Source organism: Lactuca virosa, chromosome 3, assembly GCF_052849685.1.
Source record: "Lactuca virosa cultivar CGN04683 chromosome 3, Lactuca_virosa_CGN04683_v6, whole genome shotgun sequence".
Classification (NCBI taxonomy): domain Eukaryota; kingdom Viridiplantae; phylum Streptophyta; class Magnoliopsida; order Asterales; family Asteraceae; genus Lactuca; species Lactuca virosa.
The window spans coordinates 339,172,730-339,199,851 of NC_136428.1; the positions used below are offsets into that span (position 1 = coordinate 339,172,730).

The 27,122-nt window shown below is 34.7% G+C and overlaps 1 pseudogene across 1 annotated transcript; it reads right to left on the bottom strand.

Annotated features, from left to right (window-relative positions):
- Nucleotides 1-23,043: 23,043 nt before the first annotated feature.
- Nucleotides 23,044-26,681, bottom strand: LOC145164808 (zinc finger CCCH domain-containing protein 64-like; annotated as a pseudogene). The gene is made up of 10 exons (XR_013739875.1): nt 26,562-26,681; nt 26,285-26,450; nt 26,003-26,132; nt 25,787-25,906; nt 25,577-25,702; nt 24,701-25,480; nt 24,355-24,534; nt 24,152-24,199; nt 23,912-23,994; nt 23,044-23,211 (listed from the first exon to the last, which is right to left on the bottom strand). The product of XR_013739875.1 is annotated as a zinc finger CCCH domain-containing protein 64-like (transcript).
- Between the last annotated feature and the right edge of the window lie 441 nt (nt 26,682-27,122).

The window sequence follows — 27,122 nt, forward strand, 5'->3', positions numbered from 1 at the left end:
CATCACTTTGGATTATGCCAAGAGTTGCACTGCAGTAATTGCAACAGAAAGGGGCATACCACCCGTTCTTGTAAGAAGCACAACAAACCACCCAGGCCGCAAATGCTAGGGTGGGTCAGACATGCTACAAATGTGGGGAGGCGGGGAATTTCAAAAGGATGTGCCCAAATACTAGAAACAAAGATGTTAGTAGCGTTGAGGGATTTCCAACAAAAGCATATGAGGAAGCGACAAGGAACCCCGCTGTGATTATCGGTATGTTCCCTCCTCAATTAACTCATATGCATGCATACTTTACAATAGGGGTGCAGAGAGGAAACCTGTGAGTCACAAAGTATAACATTCACGAAAATATTCCCGGTAGAGATGTCTAGGGGAAGAACTGAAGCCACCAACAACATATACCTACGATGCACTCTAACTCTAAGAAAACATTTCTTCCAAATCGACCTAATACCAGTAAAAATAGGAAACTTTGACGCGGTCATTTACATGTGTCGGTTTAAGTCCTCACCATACTAATACCATGTGTTACAAAGAGGCCATTCAACCTAACTTATCAAATAACAAATCCCGTGTTATCTATGACGACGAACCCGACACAAACCTCTGAATCGTCCCTTGCATCAAGGCTCAGAAGTACCTATTCAAGAGGTACCACACTCTTTCTTCGCCCACAATAAAAATGAGGAACAGGGAGTGAAAGACATTAAGGATATTCTAGGAATATGTAATTTCCCGATGTATTCCCAAAAGACCTTCCAAAAATACCATCTGTACGCAAAGATGAGTTCAGGATTGACTTAATCCCTGAAGTAACCCCCATAGCCAAATCCTTATATCGATCAACGCCAACGGAAATGTAGGAATCGCTCGGTCAACGAAACGAGCTAATGAGTAAAGGAATTAATAGACCGAGCTCCTCGCCTCAGGGAGCGCCAATCTGGCTCATAAAGAAGAAGGGCAGATCGTTCCATATGTGCGTTGACTGTCAAAAGTCGAACAAACTCTCCATCAAGGACCGATATCCCCTATCCTGAATCGACGATCTGTTCAACCAACTTCAAGGAACGGACTAATTCTCAGAAGGTTGATCCAAGGTTGGCATACCACCCGCTCAGAGTTCCAGAGGAAGAGATTTCCGAGACAACTTAAGATTTATAAGGTCAACTACACCACACACAACCTTGACTTTAGGAACAATAGTGTTTTCCTTAAGGTCTAGAGACACTACCTTTACGGCACCAAATGCACCATCTTCACAGATCATACGAGTCTACATCACATCCTCAATCAAAAGGAGCTTAACATGAGACAACGACGATGGCTTGAACTGCTAAACGACAACGAATTCGAAATTCGTTATCATCCGGGCAAGGCCAACGAAGTAGCAGACGCCCTAAGTCAGAAAGAATACTCGGGCCGCCGAGTGAAAATCATTAACCAAGACCATTCATTCACACCTATCCACACAAATCAAGGAGGCGCGCAAGAGGCCTTGAAACCCGAAAACGTCACAGGTGAGGTCTTAGGGGGAATGGATAAAAACCTTGAAGTTCAGGATGACGGACCTTATTATCTCATGAATCTAATCTGGACACCGAAATTCGGTGGGTACAGAGAGGTTGTCATGAACGAGGCTCACAAAAAATACTCCGTTCATCCCGTTTCAGACAAGATGTATCTGGACCTAAAGAAACATTATCAGTGGCCGAACATGAAGGCAAAAATGACTATCTACGTCGGCAAGTGCCTGACTTGTGCCAAGGTAAAGGTAGAATATCAAAAGCCCTCGGGTTTGCTTCAGCAACCGGAAATGCCCGAGTGGAAGTGGGACCGGATAACCATGGACTTCACAACCAAGTTACCCAAGATGATGGGTGAACTTGACACTGTCTGGGTGATCGTTGACCGGTTAACCAAATCCGCACACTTCCTGCCAATAAAAGAAACCGACAAAATGGAGAAGCTAACGAGGAAGTATATTAAAGAAATCGTGCGACTACATGGGGTGCCAATATCCATTATCTCCGACAAGGATAGTAGATTCACCTCACGGTTCTGGCAGTCACTACAGAAGTCCTTAGGGACAAAACTCGATATGAGTACAGCCTATCACCCTCAAACTGACGGGCAAAGCGAGAGAACCATACAAACACTAGAAGACATGTTGAGAGCTTGTGTGATAGACTTTGGTAAAGCCTGAGATACTCATTTACCGCTCATCGAGTTCTCGTACAATAACATCTATCACACTAGCATCAAAGTCGCTCCATTCGAAGCCCTCTATGGGCGCAAGTGCAGATCACCTCTATGCTGGGTTGAGGAAGGTGACACGCAGCTAGCAAAGGGACAAGTACCTAATAGCACACTCACCGGCCCACAATTCATACGGGAAACTACGGAGAAGATCGTTCAGATCCCTGAACGATTAAAGGCATCCCGAAATCGGCAAAAGAGCTATGCTGATAAGCAACGAAAACCCTTAGAGTTCCAGGTTGGTGACCGCATTCTGCTGAAGGTCTCAACCTGGAAGGGGATGATACGTTTTGGCAAACATGGGAAATTAAATCCAAGGCATATCGGTCCATTCGACATCCTTGCCAGAATCGGTTCGGTAGCTCACAAACTTTGACTACCCCAAGAACCAAGTAACATACATCCCACCTTCCACGTATCCGACCTAAAGAAGTGTCTGTCCGACGCAACTCTTTCAATCCCACCCGAGGAAATCAAGGTAAATGATAGTCTACACTTCATAGAGGAACCGGTGGAAGTCATGGACAAGGAGATCAAGAGTACGAAACAAAGTCGAATACTAATAGTGAAGGTCCGCTGGAACGCCAAGCGAGGGCACGAATTCACCTGGGAACGAGAAGATCAAATGAAACAGAAATACCTAAAACTTTTCCTCTAGTTGCAAAAACTCGTCCAATATGCAAATTTCGGGACGAAATTCCCTCTAACGGGGGGATGATGTGACAACTAGAAAATTTTGGAACAAGCAAGGTCTAAATTGTAACCGAGTACAAGTGAATTCACAATGTAATTTTTGTTGCAATAAGACTGTGAAAGCCAAAGGGGCATTATTTATATAAGTAAAGATGTATATATATATATATATATATATATATATATATATATATATATATATATATATATATATATATATATATATATACACACACACTTTGCAAACTATGTTCGTGATAAACCTGTAAAAGTCAACAAGTTAGAGCAAGTCAAGACAAGTCCAATAGTTGCAGCATAAATCATGAATTAAAACTTTGCATTATAGTTTTCAGCCTAGTACCCCACCAACCTAGTGATTTCGGTTTGCCTAGGACCGAAATAACCCTTTAGTGGGTAACACCAAAACCGAAATCCCATGCTAAAGACCCCTAGAACCGAAATCACCCTTAAAGGATGATACCCAACCGAAACCACCATGTGACGAAGGCTTAGAACCGAAAGCATGTTAAGGCTAAAAACATACTGGATCAAATCATGCCTAGGACCGAAATCACATGTGATTTCAGTCATGCTAAGGGAATTCGGTGGGAAAGGAGGGAAGGATAAGGAAGTGTTGACTTTATGACATGATAGATACACCAGTTTCCCATAAGAACTAATTACCGAACAAATATCCATGCAAATATCCAACAGATAACAAAGAAAATATCCCATCACCTTTCCCTCTTGTTATATAATGACGAGATTAACACCAAAAACCCCCACCCATTCTATTTTCTCTAAAATTTACTCCATATTCTCTCAAGAACCAAGTCCAAATAATCTTCCAAGTTCAAATCCTCTAAGTTTATTCTTAGAATTTGGTAAGTATTTCTTCATCTAGTGTATTTATGCACTATCAAGTTAGTTTCATTTTATTTACACATATTATTATGTGTTAAAACTCTTAGGATAATATCATCTCCAAGGAAGTTCATCAACCCCATTCAAGGGTTTTAGGCTTGGAAATCTTCACACAATCTCTTCAAACAACCCACAAATCCACTCAAGGTGAGTTCATACCCCTACATTTTCAGGATTTGCATGTTTTCGGGGGGAGGGGGGAATACAAGTCAAAATTTGTTCATATTACAAATACTTGATTGTTTCATCTCTATGTTAAAGTATAAGCCATTGCATAAGATATGATTATTACTTGCTTTTGTACAAATATTTGTGATATATTAGTTTTCAAATGCAAAACTAACAAAGTCAAACTATAATCCATGTCATAAAATCATAAGAAAAATTATGATTTGTAAAACTACAAGGTTTTAGGAAGCTTTTTACCAAAATATAGCTTTTCTAACCAAAAGGAGTATATTCTAGTTATTTCACCATTTTGTGGGTTACAACCCAAAAAATATATATAAATGTTTTGACCATACATTTTGACACTAGACAAGATAACAACATTCTATTTCAATAAAAGATTATATAAATAGTCTCAACAAACAAACAAGATAAACTATAATTGGTATAGTTTGGGAGTCACAAAACTACACTATCATTTCAGAGGAAACATATGATTATTTAAAGGTATAATTATTTCATTTACAAGAAAAATGAGTTTTCAGTTCAAGTAAATCGATTGATATTGGTTGTGAGACATTTGGCTTCACCATACCTACCAGAGTACACACACTAAGACCTGCATTATAACTAGAGTCTCTTGTAGGGAGAGCGTGACACTTGTATATAGATCTATATGGGATTGACAACTCTGCACCTAAGCTGTTAGTTACAGTTAGACCGGCAAGTCTAGGGTGACAAATGTCGTAACAGTTCCGACGTCCGAAGCACGTCGTTCATGCAACTAGTCGCATTAGTATGGTTATAGTAACTCACATAGGGTATTTACAAAACAATTTATTTACGGGATAACATACATTCAAGTAGTTTTATATAAAGATAAAACTTCATAACACCATTTTTCAGTACAACATTACTTACATTTTTAATCTTGGAATATAAGACTTACAGCTCATATTCAAAGAAAATATTGGATTTTCTAAAAGTATACACTATCATTTTCATGAAAAAATTACAAATCCTTTTCTTACAAAACGCTTATGAACTCACCAACTTAATTGCTGACACTTTTCAAAATCACTTGTATTCTCAGGAGAACAGTAAACAGCTAATCAAGAGTTTCTTGTGGATGGGACGTCTTCGCATCATGTTATATATTTTTGTCTTATACATTTGAAACAATGTAAACAATGTTTGGAGCACAATGTAATCATATTAAATATTCAATATAACGGTTGTAATGCTTTGAGTGCTACTATTCAATTGTTATGATACTGTACAATGATGTTATCTACCCCCGGACGTTTCCGCTGTTCCGGTTCGGGGGTGTGACATTTTTTGTCGGGAATCCACACAAACTTTTGAATATTCTTTGAGCTAGGCGAAGGAATGTTCTTTGAGAGAAAACTCATATGCTAAGAAGTCAGTGGGAGACGTATTGGTCTTGATAGTTTCAATGCTCAATCAACAATAATTCATTTAGTTATTACTAGAACCCGGCCTCAAGTTGATAACCTATCGTGTTTGGTTGACACATTCTTATTTCTGTGTGCTTCTAGTTGACTTGGCAATTCTTATGATTTCTATGTTTTTCATTTAACTACAAACGCAAAGTGAATTGGTCAGTGAAAGTACATTGATCAATATAGGTGAGCTGCTAACAACATTAAAGCACAAATAGGCCCTTATGCTACCAGAGGGCAAGAAATTTTGAATAAAGAAGTTCAGTCCATGAAGGAAAGCTAAATTTTTTTTTGTTTATTTCCTAAACCTTTTCTTATGAATGTAGGTTGGAAATGATAGATTCACATGGATGGGAAGTATTTACCTTGAAATCTATGTGGCAAAGATTAGCTCTAATTCATGAGAATGATTATGAAGAAATAATTTTTCTAGTAGATTTTAAAAGATTTGATGAAGATTAATATGGATATTGGTTGTGTTAATTACATTCTCAAATTCAAAATATTATTACAGCATCCCTCTTCATATTTCGAATTGTGAGAAATGGCAAGGAAATGTTTGAACTTTCAATATATATATATATATATATATATATATATATATATATATATATATATATATATATATATATATATATTTCTGAAAGGGTTTAAACATACACATATGTTATCCAATGAATGTGTATAAGTTTAAGAAGTCTAGTTAGAGACTTATTGAAACATCACGTAACAAAAATATGTACTTTAGTAAGAAAATAAAGAATATTGATTTCTAAAACTCCAGCTGATTTCTAAGTACATGTCAAAGATAGTGGGAGCATAAGTGTTATGCTATTATTACATGTTGACAATACTTTTCGTAGGGAACAAAGTTTTCAATTTGTGAATTACAAATTTTGGGAATTATTTCATTATAGTAGACTTAAGGGGAGGGCACTCATACTTCTTTTCGATTCTAAAGTTTAGATTGTATAGTTTAATAGAACTTAGTCATAGACATATATGAAAATCATGTTGAAATGATTCAACGTAAGAAATTTGATATATGGAAATATTATAGCAAGAGATTCAAAATATATCAAATCCTTATGTGAGACATAATGAATCGAATCTCATATGCTTCGGATACAAGATCAATTACATATGCTATAATATTCACTTATTCTAATTTTTCAACTGCTCAGAGCATTGTAAGAAAAGGACTGGAATTTTGTGTGACTAAAATTCTTAAACAACAATCAAGAACATTCTAGGGTTACACCAAATGCTGGTTTCTTGTGGATAGTTAGAAGTATGACATTAATTTGGACGGACCATAGTGACATGATTATGGATTAAGATGATTCTTGATTAGAATTGATGGTCATATGGGAAGATGGAAATGTTTCATAATGGGAGATGGTTGAAAAGTCTACATGTGAGTTGTAAACTTTAATGCAAGAGAAGTGTTCAAGGAGTGTACCTTGAATTTGAACATTAATTACCATGGAATTGTTTATAGTAACAAAGTTTCGATGGGATATTCTATAATATCGAAGATTCAATCTTTGAGACGTTGGAATCTTGATAACACAGTCTTTGAGACTTTGGAATCTCGATATCACAAGAGATTAATGCATGTAAAAGTGGAATTCCATCACATCTTGTATAGTAATAAGTGATGGGCTTTATAGGTTACAAAGTCTTATTTTGCCAGAAAAACTTAAACCCTTTCTCGCTATGATTTGCAACAAACAATTGAATATCAAGAATCCTAAACGTATGTTGCTATTTTCGAAATTAAGAGAGGGATATTAGAAATCACATACCTTTAGTTTATTATAGCAAATAAACTAGTATTCCCTCTTGATTGGTCTTCAAAAACATAGAACCAAAACTCTCATGCCTCTAATGGCTCACACCCACGCCTTATAAATTGGAAGCTTAAGAGGATAAAGGAGGAGGAGAAGGAAAAATTTTGGATCTAATGCTCTTAGAGAAGTGAATTTCGAAATTCTAAACCCTTAGGGTTTATATAGGTGTTAAGGAGGTTGTATGTAAGGCAGGTTCCATTTAGATAACCCTAACCCTATTGCTTCCTTCCTAAGGTATTCTAAGCTTCCTTAAATCCCAATAAAGCCTCTAGAACCTTCCACCTCTTGGGAGGTTCTAGAATTCGTCAATGTTCAACTTTCGAACATTGTCACCTTTAGTCCTTCAACTTTTAATTAATCCAATTAATCCCAAATTTAATTCCAATTAATTTATGATTAATTCTTAATTAAAAAAAAATACTATTTATAAATAATATATTGTTCTCATAATATATTAATAAATCCTTTATTTTTATTTTTAATTAATTTATTAATCATATAATAAATTAATAAATCAGTCTCTCTCTCTCCAAAAAGCATTCCAATCAATTACTAGGCTTGAGGGAAACCCAAAAGGACTTTGCTAATAATTCAAGATTATACCAATTTAGTTATTGGATTAGACACCTAATCCAACAGTCTCCCACTTGGATAAGTCTAAAACTAAATTAAAAGTATAACTTCTAAATCAAACAACAAAGTGTGCTTTCCAAATCAATTGTTGAACTCTGATATTATCAGATATTGGTCCTTAGATAAGCGATCAAATATTCCTCCGCTCTTTAAGACATCGTATGGACATGAGACATGGATCAGAATCAATCTCATTGTCCAAACTTTTTTTCCCAATTTCTAAATTATGATGACGTCATAAGACTTCTAATTGAACACATCAATTTTTTTCCTGGATAGGCCCAACATTATAAGTCGACACCAAATTACCACGGGGCCCAAAGATATCTCTTTTCCCGTCAGGGCAGAAGGAACAAATAAACTTTCACTCATATGCTTGTATCTTTTACTCACCAAATCATACATGACACTACATTTTATAACATCAAGTTACTGGTGTGTTTTTGCAATATCAATCTACAACCGACTTGTAAATTACAACTAATATATCTCTGTTTTAATAATAAAAGATATTATCGTTTCAGAATTACTCGTGATATAATCCATGGAGTAATTCTCTGAGTGTGGGTTTATCTAATACTCAAATCTCCATTTTCTAAGTACTTATGAACATTATAGCAACACAATTGCTATCTCTAAACTCCTTAGACAATGTATAATCCATTTCATGATAGTCTTCATTCACTACTTATTTCCTAAAGTATGAGAGACTGTGGAGCTTCGAATAATCAAATTATTCAGGAAGTAAAACATGCAAAGTGAGACACAATAACAAACTAATTAACTTCGGTCTCAAAGCTATTGAATACAAATAATCTCTATTATTTAATCACCATAATAATTATGACTTTATTCATTGTATAATATTTCGAGTAATCAACTAACCACTTGAATTAAACATCAATTATGTCACATTATGAACATGTATATGATGCCTCTCTATGGTCCTTCCTTTGTGAATAGATCATTATTTCAATGATGCTCATTTCACAATTTATAATTCTTATCACTATCCAAGATGTGATGGAATTTCAACTGTATATGCATTGAACTCCTGTGATATCAAGATTCTAAAGTCTCAAAGACAACTGTATAATTCTTACAAAATATCCCATTGCGACTTTGTCACTAGAAACAATTCCATGGTAATGAAGGTTCAAATTTAAGGTACACTCCTTGAGCACTTCTCTTGCATTAAAGTTTCCAACTCACATGTAGACTTTTCAACCATCTCCCATTATGAAATATTTCTATATTCCCATATGACCATCAATTCTGTTCAAGAATCATCTCAATCCAGAATCATGTCGCTATGGTCCGTCCAAATTAATATCATACTTCTAACTGTCCACAAGCAACCAGTCTTTGGTAAACCTTATAATGCTTTAATAGTTTGTTTAATAACTTCATTCACACAAAATTCTAGTCATTTTTCTCACAATGCTCTGAGCATTTAAAAAATTAGAATAAGTGAACATTATAGCATATATAATCGATCTTATATCTGAAGCATATTTGACTCGACTCATTATATCTTAAATAAGGATCTGATATATGTTCAATCTATTTCTATACTATTTCCATATACGGAATTTCCTATGTTGTACCATTTCAACACGATATACATATACTTCTATGACAAAGTTCTATTAAACTATACGATCTAGAATTTTTGTTGAGTCAAGAAATACTAAATTTGATGATGTGGTATAATGTGTTTCAGTGTGCCTTTTCGAGTTGTACTTAGATGTTTAGTCACACTATACTTTTTGGAGTCTATGAGAACACTACTATAAATAGCGTTGTAGTCTTATGTGTAAGGAAGAGAGAGAGTTCTTAACCTTCCTATTTTGTACACATTGATTACCTTCCAGACATTAATGGAGCTTAAACAGAATTATTTACATTTGGTATTCTTACATTTCCTTTTGATTGGTGATTAATTGTTCTTATTCCACAATGTCATTTACAATGGGATCCTACACGCAAATTGGAAACTTTGTTCTATACGAACTGTATTGTCAACATGCAATACTAGCATAACAACTATGCTCCCACTAGCTTTGGCATGTACCAAAAACTCAACTGGACTTCTAGAAATTAATACTCTTGACTTTCTTGTTGAAGTACAGATTTCCGTTACGCGATGCTATGATAAGTCTCCAACTAGACTTCTAAATCTTATACACCTTAATTGGATAGCATGTGTTTGTGTACTTAAACCCTTTCAGAACTTATAGATATATGTCTTGAAAGTTCAAACAATTCATTATCATTCCTCACAATTCAAAATATGAAGAGGTATGTCGTAATCATATTTTGAATTTAGGAATGCAATTAACACAACCAATATCCATATTGATCTTTATCAAATCTTTAAATCTATGAGCAAAAGTATTTCCTCATAATCATTCTCATGAATCAGAGCGAAAACTTTGCCACCTAGATTTTATTGTGCATACGTTTCCATCCATCTGAATCTATCATCTCCGACCTACAATCATAAGACAAGGTTTAGAACCAAACCAAATTCAAATTTAGCTTTTCTTCATGGACTGAACTTCGCTAATTCTAAGTTTCTTGCCCTCTGGTAGCACAAGGACCTACCAGTGCTTACATGTTGTTAATAGCTCACCCATATTGATTAATGTACTTTAACTGACCAACGAGTGTTTTCTTTTTTTAGTTAAATGAAAACATAGAAGTCTTAAGCATTTTCAACACAACCTGAAGTGAACATAAATAAGAATGTTTCAACCAAACACGATAGGTTATCAACCTCAGGTCGTATGCTAGTGATAACTAAAAGGTTTATTGTCGGTTCACTTTGAAACTCACAAGATCAATACGACTCCCACTGACTTCCTGATATATGAGTTTTCTCTCAAGGAACATTCTGTGATGAGCTAAAACAATATTTAAAATTTTATGCGCATTCTCGACAAGAAAACACTTTACAGAATAGGTCTCAGTTTATATTTTGTTTCTCGATTAACAAAAACAGCACAACTCTAATTCTATATATATTAGAGTAAGAAACCATTATTACTCCACATTTCACGAGGTGTAATCAACCTTCTTAGTTTGAAATGAGTTTCAAGATATGATTCATAGTTAAAAGAGAATGGCGCAAAAACTTGATTGGAACGAATTATGACTCATCTATGATCGAACCATTTCTAACAATGTTCGATTCCTCTTCTTAGTCATACAATGGCACTAAGATGTTCTTGACGGAGTCAATTGTTATATAATTTCACAATTACTTAGATAATCATAAAACATGATACTAAAGTATTCTCCTTTCTTTTCAGATAGGAGAATCTTTTATCTTTGTGCCTAATAGATTCTTCTGCAACTCTTTGAATCTTTTCAAAGTATCAGAATTATGTTTAATCTTATAAACACAACCATATTTATTAAAACATTAGTAAATCATTACAAATAGACTTATCGTCCTTTATGGTGGATCAGAATAGTCTATATTAACATGTAATAGTTCCATCAGTCCTTCACTTGACTCACATAAACATGTGATCAATGAATTAGTCATAATTTTCCAATGACCAATATTATCATGCATCACACAATTCGAATTGCAAAACTCCAAGTTTCTATCCAATTTGAAACTTGGTGACGATAATTCTTTTCACTTGGTTAATTATGACAATACGACAAGAGATATCATACGAATCGAATCCACAATTAATATTGCTACTATTAGAAATGTGACAACAAATTCATAAATTCCATTGCAAGGAAATATATAACAAGGCAACCAGATAAACCAAAATTTCACTTTTATTGAAAATAAACAAAAAGTTGGAACTTGTCCTTACAACGCATAAAATGAAAACTATGTTTCTAAACATCTCCGAAGAGTAATAACATTCTATAAAATTATGCAAACTCCTTAGCAGTAGCTCCAAATTCTAATCTTCGAACCATTTGACCAAAGTCCATTTCTCATGATAAGATTTAGCTCACCTTTCTTAAGCTTCCCTCTTTCTCTTATCTCCTTTAATAGCATCAAAATGTGATCATCATATCATGTATTTAGAGTCTATGAATAGGAACTTATAAAATAATGGAGTCAGATAACGAGTGTACCCAAAGTAGAGTCACACGACTTGACTTGACTTTCTTTAAGATCTTTCAAGTACTTTGGGCAGCTTTGTTTCCAATGTCCCTTCAATTGGTAGTAGAAACAAATGGGCTCTTTGGGGTTAACACATGGAATGACCCTAGAACTATTTTTTTTTCTTTGATCATGCATGACTCATTTCTATTGGGATACTAAATCTTTTCTGGACCACCATTGTCACCATTGTCAATGTCCATGGAAACCTTGGAATTAGACCCAATAAGCATCTCTGCTTTACATGTGCTCTTAAGCATTTCTACTCCGGAAACAATCAATATTTTGGTTAGATCAATTAGGGTCACATTGATATTCCTCATATAAAAGTTCTTAATGAACTGATCATATGACTTTAGAAGCGAAAGAAGTATTAAATTAATGGCTTGCTCCCTTGGGAAAACGAAACCCATTTTATCCAACTTGTCAATGTACGATTTCATTTGTAGTTTCGTATCTTTCAACTTGAGGAAAACGTGACGTTGGGAGAGTTACTAGAGGAGGTGGAAAATTTAAAGAAGCATGATGTACAGTTCCATCAATTTCCAAAGAAGGCAAAACATTTTCATCTTGGTCAGAATGTGGAAGATAATCTTCAGAAGGAAGAGGAAAACCATTTCCAAAAGAATGAGGAAGACCATTTCTATCTTCATAAGACATATAAAATTTGGAGAAAAGAGAATTCAATTTAGTTGATTTTAATACTTAATTATTAACCCAAAATTTAAATTAAGGCTAGGATCCATATTTTCGGTTCGGACTTTGAAGAAGGATGACGTAATCAAATTTGAATCTATTTTAGGTAGGTAATGCTTTTTACCAATTCCAATCTTATGAAACTCCTAGATCTTTTAAGATTCAATGAACTTTATCAATGAAATGTTTAATCTCAGATTATGCTCTCACTTTTGTGATTGGGATGCCAAGTATCACAAACGATATGTGAATAACCATGCGAACCCACTTGACAACATCGATGTCATTTATCATCTCACATTGATGTGTCGGTTAACCACACATGCTCCATTAACAATGATAATTTCCGAGATGCCCATCATATCTCTTTATAGTCCCTATTAGTGTGATCGTTAACCACACACGCTCGACTAACGCATATAAAGCATGTTGTGCGTTTTCATGGATTAGCATACTTTTCACATCTTTCCTAAAGCAACTAAGAGAGGGATTTAAAAAAGGTTTAGTTCCTTTATCATTATACTTATAATGGTCATTTTATAGGCTGCTTCCTTAAACTCCCTTATAGTATGGCCATTTCAGATCACCTTGGTGTAAAAAGGTAATCAAATAAAAAATTTATTATTAGATCCATTACCTCAAGCAGTAACCATACTGTTGTTGCTAAATGATACTATTTCCTTTGTGTTGTTTTAATGGAAGTCCCACCTCCAAGGATGCTATTACCAGAAGTTGAACGCCATCATATATTATTCCAGGAGTTACTGGATAGAATGAACCATCCCAGTGCCCATGTGAGTTGTTTTTACTATTTTAACCTTGAATACATAATGGGCGTTTAACACTTTGGTTTATATTTATGTCAAAACGGGTGAGAGAAGAAATTGCTCTTTTCCATTCTATGTTCTGCTCAAATCATTCATTAATCAGGTTATATTTATATTTGTTTGCCTTTGTATCCATTCTTCCATTAAGGTTAAGTAAAAAGAGGTGCTGAGATGTTAAGAAAGCTTCGTTTATTTAAAGATCAGATACCCAATGACGGTTTACTATCTTATGCTCGTCCTAGGTTGCAAAGAGGAAATAAGAAAATGGTTTCTTTAGATGGTACATTTATTGTATGAAATAGATTTTTTGTATAAAACACAAAGTGGATTGGATGAATGATTGTTGGTACATTTATTATATGAAATAGATTTTTCTTGTTATACAATGTATTTTATGTTGTATTATGAGATATTAATTGTCATTTAATTCGAAAATTAGTAAATCTATAAAAAAAAAATTTAATATATTTTTTAAAAACATTTAAAATTATAACACACAACGCGTGTCGTAAATGCACGTCATAATCTTACGACACACAATTGCGTGTCGTCTTCCTTTATGACAGGGGCTTCCTTGATATGTATTGTGTGTTATCTATGTGCTTCGTAAATGCGCATCCTACGGTTACGACACACAAATGTGTGTCGTGTTTCTTTATGATAGGGCCTTCCTTGACATGCATTTGCGTGTCGTCTGTGGGTTTTATGACACGCAATGCGTGTCATTAAAGGGTATTTTTATAATAGTGGGTTTAAATTGAAATTTTCGAAACTAATATAAAAATTAATTTAATTTAAATATACACCAATTTTGATTTATTCTTTATATTTTAATTAAACAATTAATTAAATTACTATGGATTAAATAATTATTTATAATTAACCAATTAATTAAATAATTCAAATTTAATCCAAATCCTAAGCCTCCTAATTTTCGAAAATAGTTTGGGGTTTATCAGGTTTTAATAGTTCATATTTAAAGCTTTTAAAATAACAAATAAGGAAACAAGGTAAACCCTAAAAGGGACTCCTCAATTTTCAAAAATGGCTAAGGAGGCTAGTGTTTCTAAAACGCTTGCAAAAATCGAAAATATGAGGGTAAAGGCTAGGGTTTTAAGAACCCTAGTAAATATAGAAAATTGCCTTCTTAGGGTTTAGTTTCTATAAACCCAAATTTTGATTTATTCAACTTTGTGCAAGATCAATGAGAACAATGGCTCTAGTTACCATTGATGGGTTTTATAGGTTACAAAATCTTGTTTTGGTAGAAAAACATAAACTCTAAGTTCACATGCAACCTAAAAGATCTATGCTCTCACTATGATTTGCAACAACCAATTGAATATTAAGAACCCTAAAAGTATGTTGCTATTTTCAAAATTAAGAAAGGGATATTAGAAATTACATATCTTTAGTTTATTATAACAAATAAACTTGTATTCCCTCTAGATTGGTCTTTAGAAAGCAAGCACCAGAAATCTCGTGCCTATAATGACTCACACTGAAACCCTAATAATTGGAAGCTTAAGAGGAGAGAGGATGAGAAGGACAAATTTCGGATCTAATACTCTTAGAGAAGTGAATTATGAAATTCTAAACCCTTAGGGGTTTATATAGGTGTTAGGGAGGTTGTATGTAATGCAAGTTCCTTTTACATAACCCCCACCCTATTGTTTCATCCCTAAGGCATTCTAAGCTTCCTTAAAGCCCAAGAAAACCTCTAGAAACCCCCTATAGAACTGTCCCATTCTTGGGAGGTTCTAGAATTGGTCGATGTTCAACTTTTGAACATTGTCACATTTAGTCCTTATACTTTTATTTAATTCAATTAATCCCAAAATTTATTCCAATTAATTTCTAGTTAATTATTAATTAAATAATACTATTTCTAATTAATATACTATTCTCATAATATATTAATAAATCATTTATTTTGATTTCTAATTAATTTATTAATTATATAATCAATTAATAAATCAGTCTCTCTCTCCAAAAAACATTTCAGTCAATTATTATTACTAGGCTTGAGGGCAATCCAAAAGGACTTTGCTAATAATTCAAGATTGTATTTATTTAGTTATTAGCTTAGACACCTAATCCAACAATAAGAATTTGGAATTGTGAAATTAGCATCATTGGAATAATGGCAAATTGACTTGTTCACAAAGGAAGGACCATAGAGAGGCATAGTATGCATGTTCGTAACATGGCATAACTGATGTTTAATTCAACTAGTTAGTTGATTACTCGAAACATTATACAATGAGTAAAGTCGTAATTATTATGGTGATTCAATAATATAGTTTATTTATATTCAATATATTTGAGACCATAGTTAATTAGTTTATTATTGTGTTTCACTTTGCATGTTTAACTTCCTGAATGATTTGATTATTCAAAATTCCACAGTTGCTTATAATTTTGGATGTAAGTAGTGAATTGAGATTGTCATGAGTTGAATTGTAGATTGTCTATGAGGATTAGAAATTGCAATAAGAATGCTACAATGTTCATGAGTACTCAGAAAAATGGGATTTTAAATATTGGATAAATCCACGCTCATAGAATTACTTCATGGATTCTATCACGAGTAATTGTGAGATGATAATATCTTTTTTCTCTTAAAATGGAGATATATGAGTTGTAATTTACAAGTCGGTTGTGCATTGGTATTGCAAAAAAGCATCAGTAATGTGATGTCATAAAATGTAATGTCATGCATGAATTGGTGTGTAAATGATACAAGCATATAAGTCGAAGTTTATTTGTTCCTTTTTCCCTAACGGGAAAAGCGATGTCTTTGGGCCCCTCGATGATTTGTTGTCAACATCTGAAGTGCTTGGCCAAGCTTGGACTGAATTGATATGTTCAATTAGTAATCTGAATTCAATCGCCATAAATCAAGAAATCGAGAAACATAATCTTGTATTATGAGATTTATTATGATCCATGTCTCAAGTTCATACGATATCTTCTAGAATGAAGGAATATTTGCTCACTTATCCTAGGGTTAATGTCTGATTAAGTTAGAGTTCGACAGTGACTTTAGAAAGCACTCTTTGTTGTTCGGTTATACTTGTAATTGTAGTTATAAACTTATCCAAGTAGGAGATTATTGGATTAAGATGTCTAAGCTCATAACTAAATTGGTATAAACTGGAAAATAGAAGCAAATTCCTTTTTGAGTTGCCCTCATAACCAGATAAGCTAAAAATGATATTGGGAGAGAGAGAAAAATAAATTGTTAATATATTATATGATTAATATATTAATTGGCAGTAGACAGTTGATATGTTAATTTTTTATGTGATTAATAAATTAACTTGAGGTCAATAGTTAAATAATTGATTTGTTAATTAATAAACTTAATAAATTAATAGGAAATCAATTAGAATTAATTAATTATTAATAAGAATTAATCAGGAATTAATTTGGGAATAACTGGAATTAATTAAAGGTGCAAGGGGGAATTGTAATTGTTCAATAGTTGAGCAAAAGAAGCAATTCTAGAACCCTTCATGGCATGGACAGTTTGGAGCCTCTTCTAGGGTTTCTGGAAGCCTTCGGGTTGCATAAAAGTAAAGGATTTGAATTAGGATTAAATCTATTATTTTATAAATTTAAATCCTGCTTTGCCTACAAGTTACCTAAATTATAAATATGACCCATTGGCTCATTATTTTCGTTCATGATATTCCTAAGAAGCATAGGAACGAAAATTATACCTCTCTCCTCTCTTTCCTCATCATTCTAGGGTTTCTAAGGTTTTGGGTACAAACCATTAGAGGCACTAAACTTTTGGTACTTGTTTTCCAAGGTTTTCAAGAAGGATATTTGTGTAATTTGCTACAATAATCAAGAGGTATGTAAACCCTAACTCTATGTAAATTTCGATTATTATAGATTTCCCTCAGAGTTCTTGATATTCATAGTTATTGCTATCGATAGAGAAAACATAGATCCAAATAGGTTGCATGTGAACTTAAGAGTTAAGTATTTTTCCGCTTCATGCATAGATTTATAACTTATAAAACCCATCACTTGTTTTGTTCGGCTACAGTCTCATGAATGCTCAAAATTTGATCCTCATTCCCGTCTGTGTTGCTTTCTTGGTTATGGAAGGATACCGATGTTGGGATCCTATATCCAAACATCTAGGAATTCATCATCATGTCACTTTCTGGGAACATAAAATGTTTTCTTATATCCCCCAGTTTTAGGTACATTCTCCTCTGTCGGCTTTGGACTCGCATGAACAGGAGTTTGATGATATGGTATCTCCACCATCAAGTTCGTCCTCTCCTAATCTAGAGGATCAAATAGAAGATCCAACTGGTCCTTCACCGCCTATTCCCAACACTTTTCCTTAATCTCCAGATTCGCTTAACAATCCATCATTAGAAACATGACGTTTTGCAAGGTTAAGACACATTTCCTCTCATCTTCGTGAGTTTTAGTGTTATGCTACCCTCTTATTGCACCATAAACCTTCCTCCTATAATGAAGCAGTTTCTAATTCATTATGGCAGAATGCCATGCAAGAAGAACTTCAAGCTTTAAAGAAGGCTCAGACTTGGGACATTGTTCAACTTCCACATGGGAAGTTTATAGTAGGTTCTAAATGGGTATACAAAGTCAAAACTCGATCTGATGGTATAGTTGAGAAACACAAAGCATGCCTTGTTGCCAAAGGTTTTAAACAACAATATGGGATTGATGACGAGGAAACTTTTGCTCCGCTTGCATGCATTACTTTGGTTCGTATCTTACTCGCTATTACTATGGCTAGTAATTGGTCCCTACATCAAATGGACATAAAAAAAATGCATTCTGTAGTGGTGATATAGGGAAGGAAGTTTATATACGTCCCCAAAGCAGTGTTGATCACTCGACATGTCAAGTTCGTCGTCTTCGCAAAGCACTTTATGATCTTAAACAGGTAGCATGTGCTTGGTTCAAATGTTTTTTTTTCTTTGGGATTCTCTTCCATTCCTTACGGTTGAGGAGTATTCCCTTGTACCACTGACACTGGTACCATTCGTCTCTTACTATATATCGGTGACATGATTATTACAGACAGTTATAGTATCGGTATTCTACAACTAAAACAATCACTCAGTTCCTGTTTTGAGATGAAGGATCTTGATAACCTTCACTACTTTCTAGGCCTTGATGTCATGTATGATTCTTCTGAAATATACTTATGCCAAGCAAAGTATATTTCTGACTTATTGTCTCGCTCATCTCTTACAAATGTAAAAGTGACTTCTACACCACTTGAGTCAAATAGCACTTGGTTTTGGGGAGTATCACCCCTATTAATGATCATACTAATTACATGAAGTTGGTTAGTTCATTGGTTTATCTCACGGTTACACGTCCTGATCTCGTATATGTAGTTCAAATGATGAGTCTGTTTATGGCGCAGCTCCCCACTCTGATCCTTATGCAACTGTCCTCGGGATCCTTCGATACCTTAAGGGTGCAATGTTTCATGGGCTTCATTTTTCATCTAAATCATCTCTAGTCCTTAACGCCTTCTCAAATGCATTTTAGGATGGTAAATTGACTGGCAAACGATCTACTATATGTTATTGTTTCTTTCTTGGTGACTCTCTCATGACATGTAGGGGTTAGAAACAGTCACTTATAGTCTGCTCTAATACCAAAGATGAATATAGAGCCTTAGTTGATACAACTCAAGAATTAGTTTGGTGACATTGACCTTTGGCTGACATGGGTGTTGCCCCTGCCTACATCACAATGGTGTGACAACAATAGTGCTATTCAGATTGCTCACAATGATGTTTTCCATGAATGTACAAAGCATATTTAAATTCATTGTCACTTTGTTCAACAACACGTAGTTCGTAAAATTGTTCATCTTCCCCTAATCTCTACAGCCGATTAACCAGGGGACATCTTCACTAAGACACATTTACCTAGTTGTGTTAAGTTCTTGGTTTCCAAACTCAAGTTGGACCATCACTTCCTACATAAGTTTGAGGGGGGTGTTGATGTCGACATTGATTTTGCTTCTTTTTTTTTTGCGTAAATTATGTTAACTTGCTATAGTTAGAGGTTATTTTCGTAAATAATCCCTTTTTTATCTAGGTTTATCCCCTTTGTATCCTTTTGTACGTTGCAAGCTTCTTCACAGATGAAATATACACGCATGAAGCTCTTCGTTGAATAAACCACAAATTCTCATGTAAATTGATCCGTACTCGATTATTAATATTACTAACATAAGTAGAAGAAAGGCTCGTGCCTCTTATATTTCACTTTATAAGTTTTGCCGAACAAATATATTACTTTGGAATAATTTGTCACATCTGATCAGAAGTAATAAAGATCAGTTTTTTTTTTCATAGAATTGAGCAGCTTTATTATGCTATACACTTTGAAGTCATTGGATGCAAAACCTATAATATGTTGATTTATTTTTGGAGGATGGTTTGCATGTTGGACGCAAAACCTATAAAATGTTTTTTTTATTGGCAATAGAGGATGTTCAATATTAGTATGGAGACTTGTTATCTGCTATGCAACCATTTTAATCTTCTTGTGGAAAAATAATTAAACACATTTGGCGCATTGGTCTTTTTTTTTTAAAAAGACTTTTATACTAAAAAAACCAAACTAGCTAGAGGGTAGGAAAACAAAAAAATAAAATAATAAAATAAAATAAATAACCACAACTACATCCTCCCATTTTAGGAACTTATAACTTTTTCCTGTACATCTAATCTAATGAAAAAGACAAAGACTTGACTTCCTCTGCAAGGATAAGGATGCTTTTAACCTTGTCATTGAAACAGACTGTAAGACCAAAGACACCAAAGGAAAGCCCTGATAACCACCTCAAATTTGGTAACTTCAAAGTTGGACCAACTATGCATGAGTGGGCCTAAAATTAGATATTCAATTGAGGTTATATTGGACACGTTTGGTTGATCCGGCCACCATATTCCCAGCTTTGCCAACAACTCTATGGCTGAAGAACGCAAAACAAACAAACGCGCATCATTTTCGACAGTGGTGTTGCAAAGAGAACAACATAAATTCTGGATTGCCACCCCTCTTCTAGCAAGGTTCACCTTCGAAGGCAGTCTACCCAATCTAAGCCTCCAAGTGAATAGGTTAATTTTACTAGGACCTTGCCCCAAATTGTAGCTAAAGGGTTAGAAGGTAAGAACCTTTCGTCAACAGGCGTCCGCAAGGACCTAACCGAGAAAACACCCTTATTATCCATTTTCTAATTCCATTTACCTTGGTTCTGATTTTGATTCCCAGAGGCACCATCATGCTGTAAGAGGGAGTCTAAGTCCAGATCATGGCTTAAAAGGTCAACACTAATATAACAAATCTTCCCCCCATGTAGTTGATTTTCTCTAAGCAGGTTTGGGAATGCCTAGACCAAATCTAGGACCATATAAGTCAGTAATAACTTTTGTCCATAGACAGTTGGGGCCCGCTCTGTATCTCCACCACCATTTACAAAGCAAAGTGTATTGAAAGCCTTAAGGCTCCCGATTTCCAAACCGCCATTCCTTTTAGCATTCAAGACTTGTTTCCAAGAGACCCAAGAGATTTTCTTATCGCCTCATCCTCCGCCCCAGAAGAACTTGTTTCTAATACTTTCCAACTTCGATAAAACCATGGATGTGACTTTATAAAGAGAAAAAAATGTAGGAACCAAGGGTCCCGAGGACCGATCTGCATGAGATTAATCGTCCGCTAAAAGAGAGAGAACGGGCTTTCCATGCAGACAACTTACTTTGGAAACGATCAGTAAGCGGAAGCCAGCTAGACATACTAGACATATTATCCCCAACTGGCATCCCAAGGTATTTGAGGGGAAGAGACCCACCTTCACAAAACATCAGTTGAGCCAAATTATCGAACTCCTGCGAGTTAACCCCAACACCATATATTTTACATTTTTGTAGGTTGATCTTGAGACCTGAAACCACATGAAAACAAGATAAAATACACAGGAGATTCTTAGCATTGATAGAGGACCATTCCTCGAGAAAGATGTCATCGTGCGCATATTCTGTTGGGTAATCTTGATGGGTTAAGTTGGTCAAAGGTACGGATTTGAATGGGTCACTCCAGTTTCTTTATGCACAAGTTGAATAATCAGGACTTAGTCTAATGAAAGACCTAGTTTGGTGGGTGGACTGAGTAGTCCTATCTTTGTGTTTTTTAGTTGTTAGTTTTCCTTTTTGTTAGCATGATTAATAGTATAAATAGAGTAGAGTTTATCTTTTATTTGTAGTGGTACACATGTATTTTCTGTTTCTATGAATGAGTAATACACAGAAAATTGACCCCACCTTGGATCTTATGTTGTTACTATTATTGTAAGTATTAGTGTGTGTTTGATCCTATGCAAAGCATGTTCCAACAATTGGTATCAAAGCCTTACGCTCACAGCATGGGCTAGTCGAAGAAGGGTTAATCATAATCTGATTAACAGAAAGCAGGAAGTTCGTGACCAGTAGAAAGCAAGTAGAAAGTCTAATCCAGTCGTGATTAATAGAAAGAAGCATGCAGCAAGCAAACACGTTTGATCAAGAAAGAAAGAAAATAAGCAAGAGAGAGAAAGCAAAAATCGAAGCAAGAAACAGCAAGATTGGAAGGATGGCATCAAGACCCGAACGAGATTTTAGGAAGAATGGTCAGTGGAAAGAATGTCGCAGGAGAAGAATTATGGTAGGGAGATCAAAAGAAGTTAATTATGGTAGGGAGATCAAAAGAAGTTGTGGCTCGTGAGCAAGAGCCTCCAGGTTCATACCTGGTTTAATAGCAAGAAAGAAACGATTGATTACAACCCTATGTAATCAAGTGGAAAGGAAGAAAGCAAGTAGCAAGCATGAAGACCGACTGCACGGCAGCAAATTAGAAAGAAGAAAGAAGAAAGATAGAAAGACACACTACAAAAAAAATGCCAATTAGTGACCAAAACGAAATGGTCATTAACAATAGAACAAGTCGTCACTAAATGATTTAGTGACCAAAATTCCGGTTGTCACTTTTCGTCACTATAGGTCCATCACAAAACCGATTTAGTGACAAAAATAAAATATGGTCACTAAATATCTGTGACGACCAGCTTCGTCACTAGTCAATGAAAGTCGTCACTATTATATCTACTCAGTGACCAATAAAAGTCGTCACTGTCTTATCCGATTAATGACCATAGAAAGTCGTCACTGTCTTATCCGATTAGTGACTATAACATGTCGTCACTGATTTATCCAATTAGACAAAAAAAGAGGTCAATAATTAAGGAATTATTGAAATATTAAATGTCGATTTTAATATGAAATACAATTAGAGAAAAGAAAACGCAAATGCTATAAATCTTTGCAATACAACAATAACCAAATAAATCTTCACATTTATAATATGAAATATTAAATGTCATTTTAAAAAACAAAATCCATACATATAAAGATCAATGCAGATTAAAAGTAAATTTGATTGAATTTTCTTCCAGATGACGAGGAACGAGTTTTCCGAGTGTACTCGATAAAGTTACAACCTACCTGCATAGGAGCATAAGAATGTATTAATCACAACTGATAGTCACTAATTGTTTTATCTTTCTGAGTTGATCGGGACACAAAACTACTCTACCATGAAAGTGATGGACAAAACTGCCCTCGCAAGCACGAATAAGCTCTTGAGGGCACAAACTGAAAAGGAAATCCTGCAATCTCCTGCGTTGTATCACTTTTTTTTTTGGATACACAATTTAGAGCAGAGATGAATCTTGCTGAATTTTCCGTCCCTATTTTACTACTGAACATTTTTCGCCTCGTAAAAGTTACAAGTCATTTCGTTAAATCCAGAATAAAATTACCATTTTATCCTTATCTTCTTCATAAAAACTGAAATTTTTATGAAATCAAACCTAATTACGAATCCATAATCTAATGATATCAGAACTAATAATTAATAAATTGTTATCCACCAACCTACTACATCCGAACACCAGAATATTCAGAAATTGGAAGGGGCTGGCAGAATAATTTTTTACTAAAATATAAATATGAGGTCAAAATGGTCATTTTCATAAAATTAACGAAATGGCTGTTTACATGGACAATTCATAGCCAAAAAACGTTAAGAAACAGTAAATAGGAATGAAAAATGCAAGGACTCTTTTTGAACCATATTAAAAAAAGTGATATAACAGAGGGGGTCAAAACTGTAAATTTTAGAGTTAATTTAGAGATAGCTTACCCAAATAAGATGCTTTCGGATATTAGTGCCTTAATGTACCTCCCAAGAACTATAGGAACAAGATCTTCAAGGCACAATCAGAACTGCATTTGTATGTAACAAGCTACTGATTAACTTTAAGTATAAGATTATAGATAGAAATATGTAGTCATCATTGAGGTTAAAAAAAATGAAAGCAAACTAAAGATCAAATCAATACATACTTATTATTATCTTTTGATCACACAAATAAAAGGATACCTTTTTACTAGATACAATCTTCTTTCGACTGTTGCAACTCTGAAGATGCTAAAAGAACAGATACATAAATGAATTAGTGAATATATCATCAGGGTATGAAGAAAGAAGATAAAAAAATATTATGATTAACTCAAGATAAGTCAAAAAAAGTGGGAAAAAAACAAATAAATAAATAAATGTACAACTTGCTCAAAGCTACTTACATCACCACTATTGCATCTTTATTCTTTCATTCTTGTTCGACATCAACTTCTTCCCTGAAGCTTATCTTTAACCCCTCAGCTCCTTCAGCAACAGAATGACTGAATAGAGTGTTGTACATGTACTTGTGGTTTCACTTGTAGTCGGTTGTTGACTCACTTCTCCATACTTTTTCTTGTCACCTACAATAACAATAAAAAAACAAGATCAAGATTCAACCTAATGACCATTTTACCCTTACATTAAGTCAGGTTTTTTTTGGCTTAACCCATTAAGTCATTCCGTCTAGATAAAAAAAAAGTACTTAAAACATTAAGCTCATTAAGTAAAAAAGAAACAGTCACTTACTTTTTAGCACCATAAACTTGAATCCCAACTTTTCAGCTGCTAAATTGAAGATATCCTGAACAACAGATGCTCTTGATAAAGGAACTGGAATCGCCTGTAGATTAGCATGAGTTGCTCTTACATAAACCCACTCAAAGAAAACAACTTCTTTTCCATGGCTCTTGAAATAATCTTTAAGAATCTTCTGGAATTTAACCAACTCTATCTCACATTCTGGAGGTGAAGTGAGAGTATTTGGTAGATGTTCAATTGGTAATATAAGTACATGATCTTGAACCAATGGCCCTTTAGCAAGAGCACAGTAGCAATTTTCACCAACACTGGTAATCAAATGTGATTCCACATTTGGACTCGATAAACAAAACCAACATTCCTTTGATCTTGAATTTGTTCTCCCTTCGACTTTCTCCTGCAAACTATGTTTATAGCTGCAATCTTCACCTCTTTCACATTTTCATTTATTCAAAAACTCAAAACATACACCTCTCATGGATTGTTCCCTTGCTTCCATATCATGGCGAAAGTTACACATGTCGCCACGTGGACAAGAACCAGAAAAAATGAATTTGAAACACGACTTATCACTCTCACCACTTCCAAGTTTTTGTCTTTTTGAGACATCATATTGCCAATACTGTGAATCAGAAAGACTTTCAGCAGATTTTTTTTCTGGTTCTGCTTGTGTATATGGAGATAAGGTGGTGTTTGGTGGTTAGGTAGATATCTCTCAGTAGAAGACATGGTAGATGCTGGAGTTGGAGAAATTGCATGAATAAATTTCTAAGAGAAATTTACTCATAGCAAAAAAAAATAAGGATTAACAGATAACAAATAATGTGAAATAGTTAAATAGTTGACTAAAAATGTAAAACCAACCTGCTTAGATGCATCTCCTACTGGGGCTAATCCAATAAAACGGGTTGCATGTGCAGCATCATCATTCATATATGGTTCTCTGGCATAATATACACTAATACACCCTTAGATCCTGCAACATGGTACCTACCATGGACACATAGACCATAAGAGCAACTTTAATTAAGATCAACCATAAATAAACTTGTAACATTTGAATTTTAAACTTACCGGGGCTTGATTTCTGCAACTAGCTCTGATATTGCAGCATCACTACCTCTGGAATCTGATATTCCCGGAGGAATATTGGATGTTGAAGCTCTATTCAAGATTCCATCGGGCCATTCATTAGTGAATAGCAGTTAAGGAAATGAAACCTTATGATATAAAATCATCACCCATGTAACTATAAGAAATAGAATGGAGTGAAAGAGGTAAGAAGGATATGTGAGGAATATGTCTATGATTCCAGGTTCTTCAGCTAATGCCCTCAGAGCATCGATATCATCTTGAGTGTAAGTTCCATAAATTAGACCACTTGGTGATCGCCTACCAGACAAGTATGCCACAGATAAACCTACAGTAATCAGCAATCACAGTTAGGTAACTACTGAAATGAAAAGAAGTTGGAAGATAACAAGTACATTTCTACTGCATTATTGATTTATTGTGCATTTCAACAATCAAAAACCTAAAATGAAGTCTGGAGGGTTTTTATATGAAACATACCATGGAGTGTGAATAACAACAAGATTAGAATACTTGTGGTTTCACTTGGATTTCCGTTGTGACTGATGAAAGAGAAGTATGGAGATAACCTCAGAGCATTGTACGAATTCAACAGTTTGGTAGAATGGCATAATAAACAAAAAAGCAGCTGATTGTAAACTATGTGCTAATTTAATCAAGCTTTTCTGTTTGTTGAGAAAGTCATGTTTCTAGTTGCTATGATTTTAGCTACTATTTGGTAGAAGGGAATCATGATCCGATCGATTAGCAATTGAACAATTGATGAGCAGGATAGTGATGTATGCCACATGAGAGCAGAAGATGTAGCTACATCCACGGTCGGAGCAGAGAAAAGAGTACATGTTTGACTTCTAGCGGAGAACCGAGGTGCGTCCATGGGAGGGTGTGGACCGGCGACGATTGACCGGAGTCGACGGACCGGGGACGATGGATCGGCAACGATTGACCGGCAACGCCGGTGCCAAACCGCCGATTGTTGGTATGTCGATTTAGGGCAAATAGGAGAGATGTGTTGACGAGAGAGGCCCAAGAATAATTTTAGGACATCTCGAACTTTTTGTCCAAGTCAGTAAAATATAAAAGGGCCCAAGAAAGGCCGTCTATATTGAGAAGGGTAGTATAGTAAATATGTTTGAGAAGAAGGTTTTGGTTAGCTGTGGATGAGTGTACATGGACTTAGATAAGGACTTGTCAAATAAAATGCGTCTTTAGAAAATTATGTTCGTAAAGAAAATAAAGCTCTAGTCATTTTCAAAAATAAAAAAAAAAAATATTAATTTATAACAACAAGGGATAGTCATTAATTGTTTTTCAATTT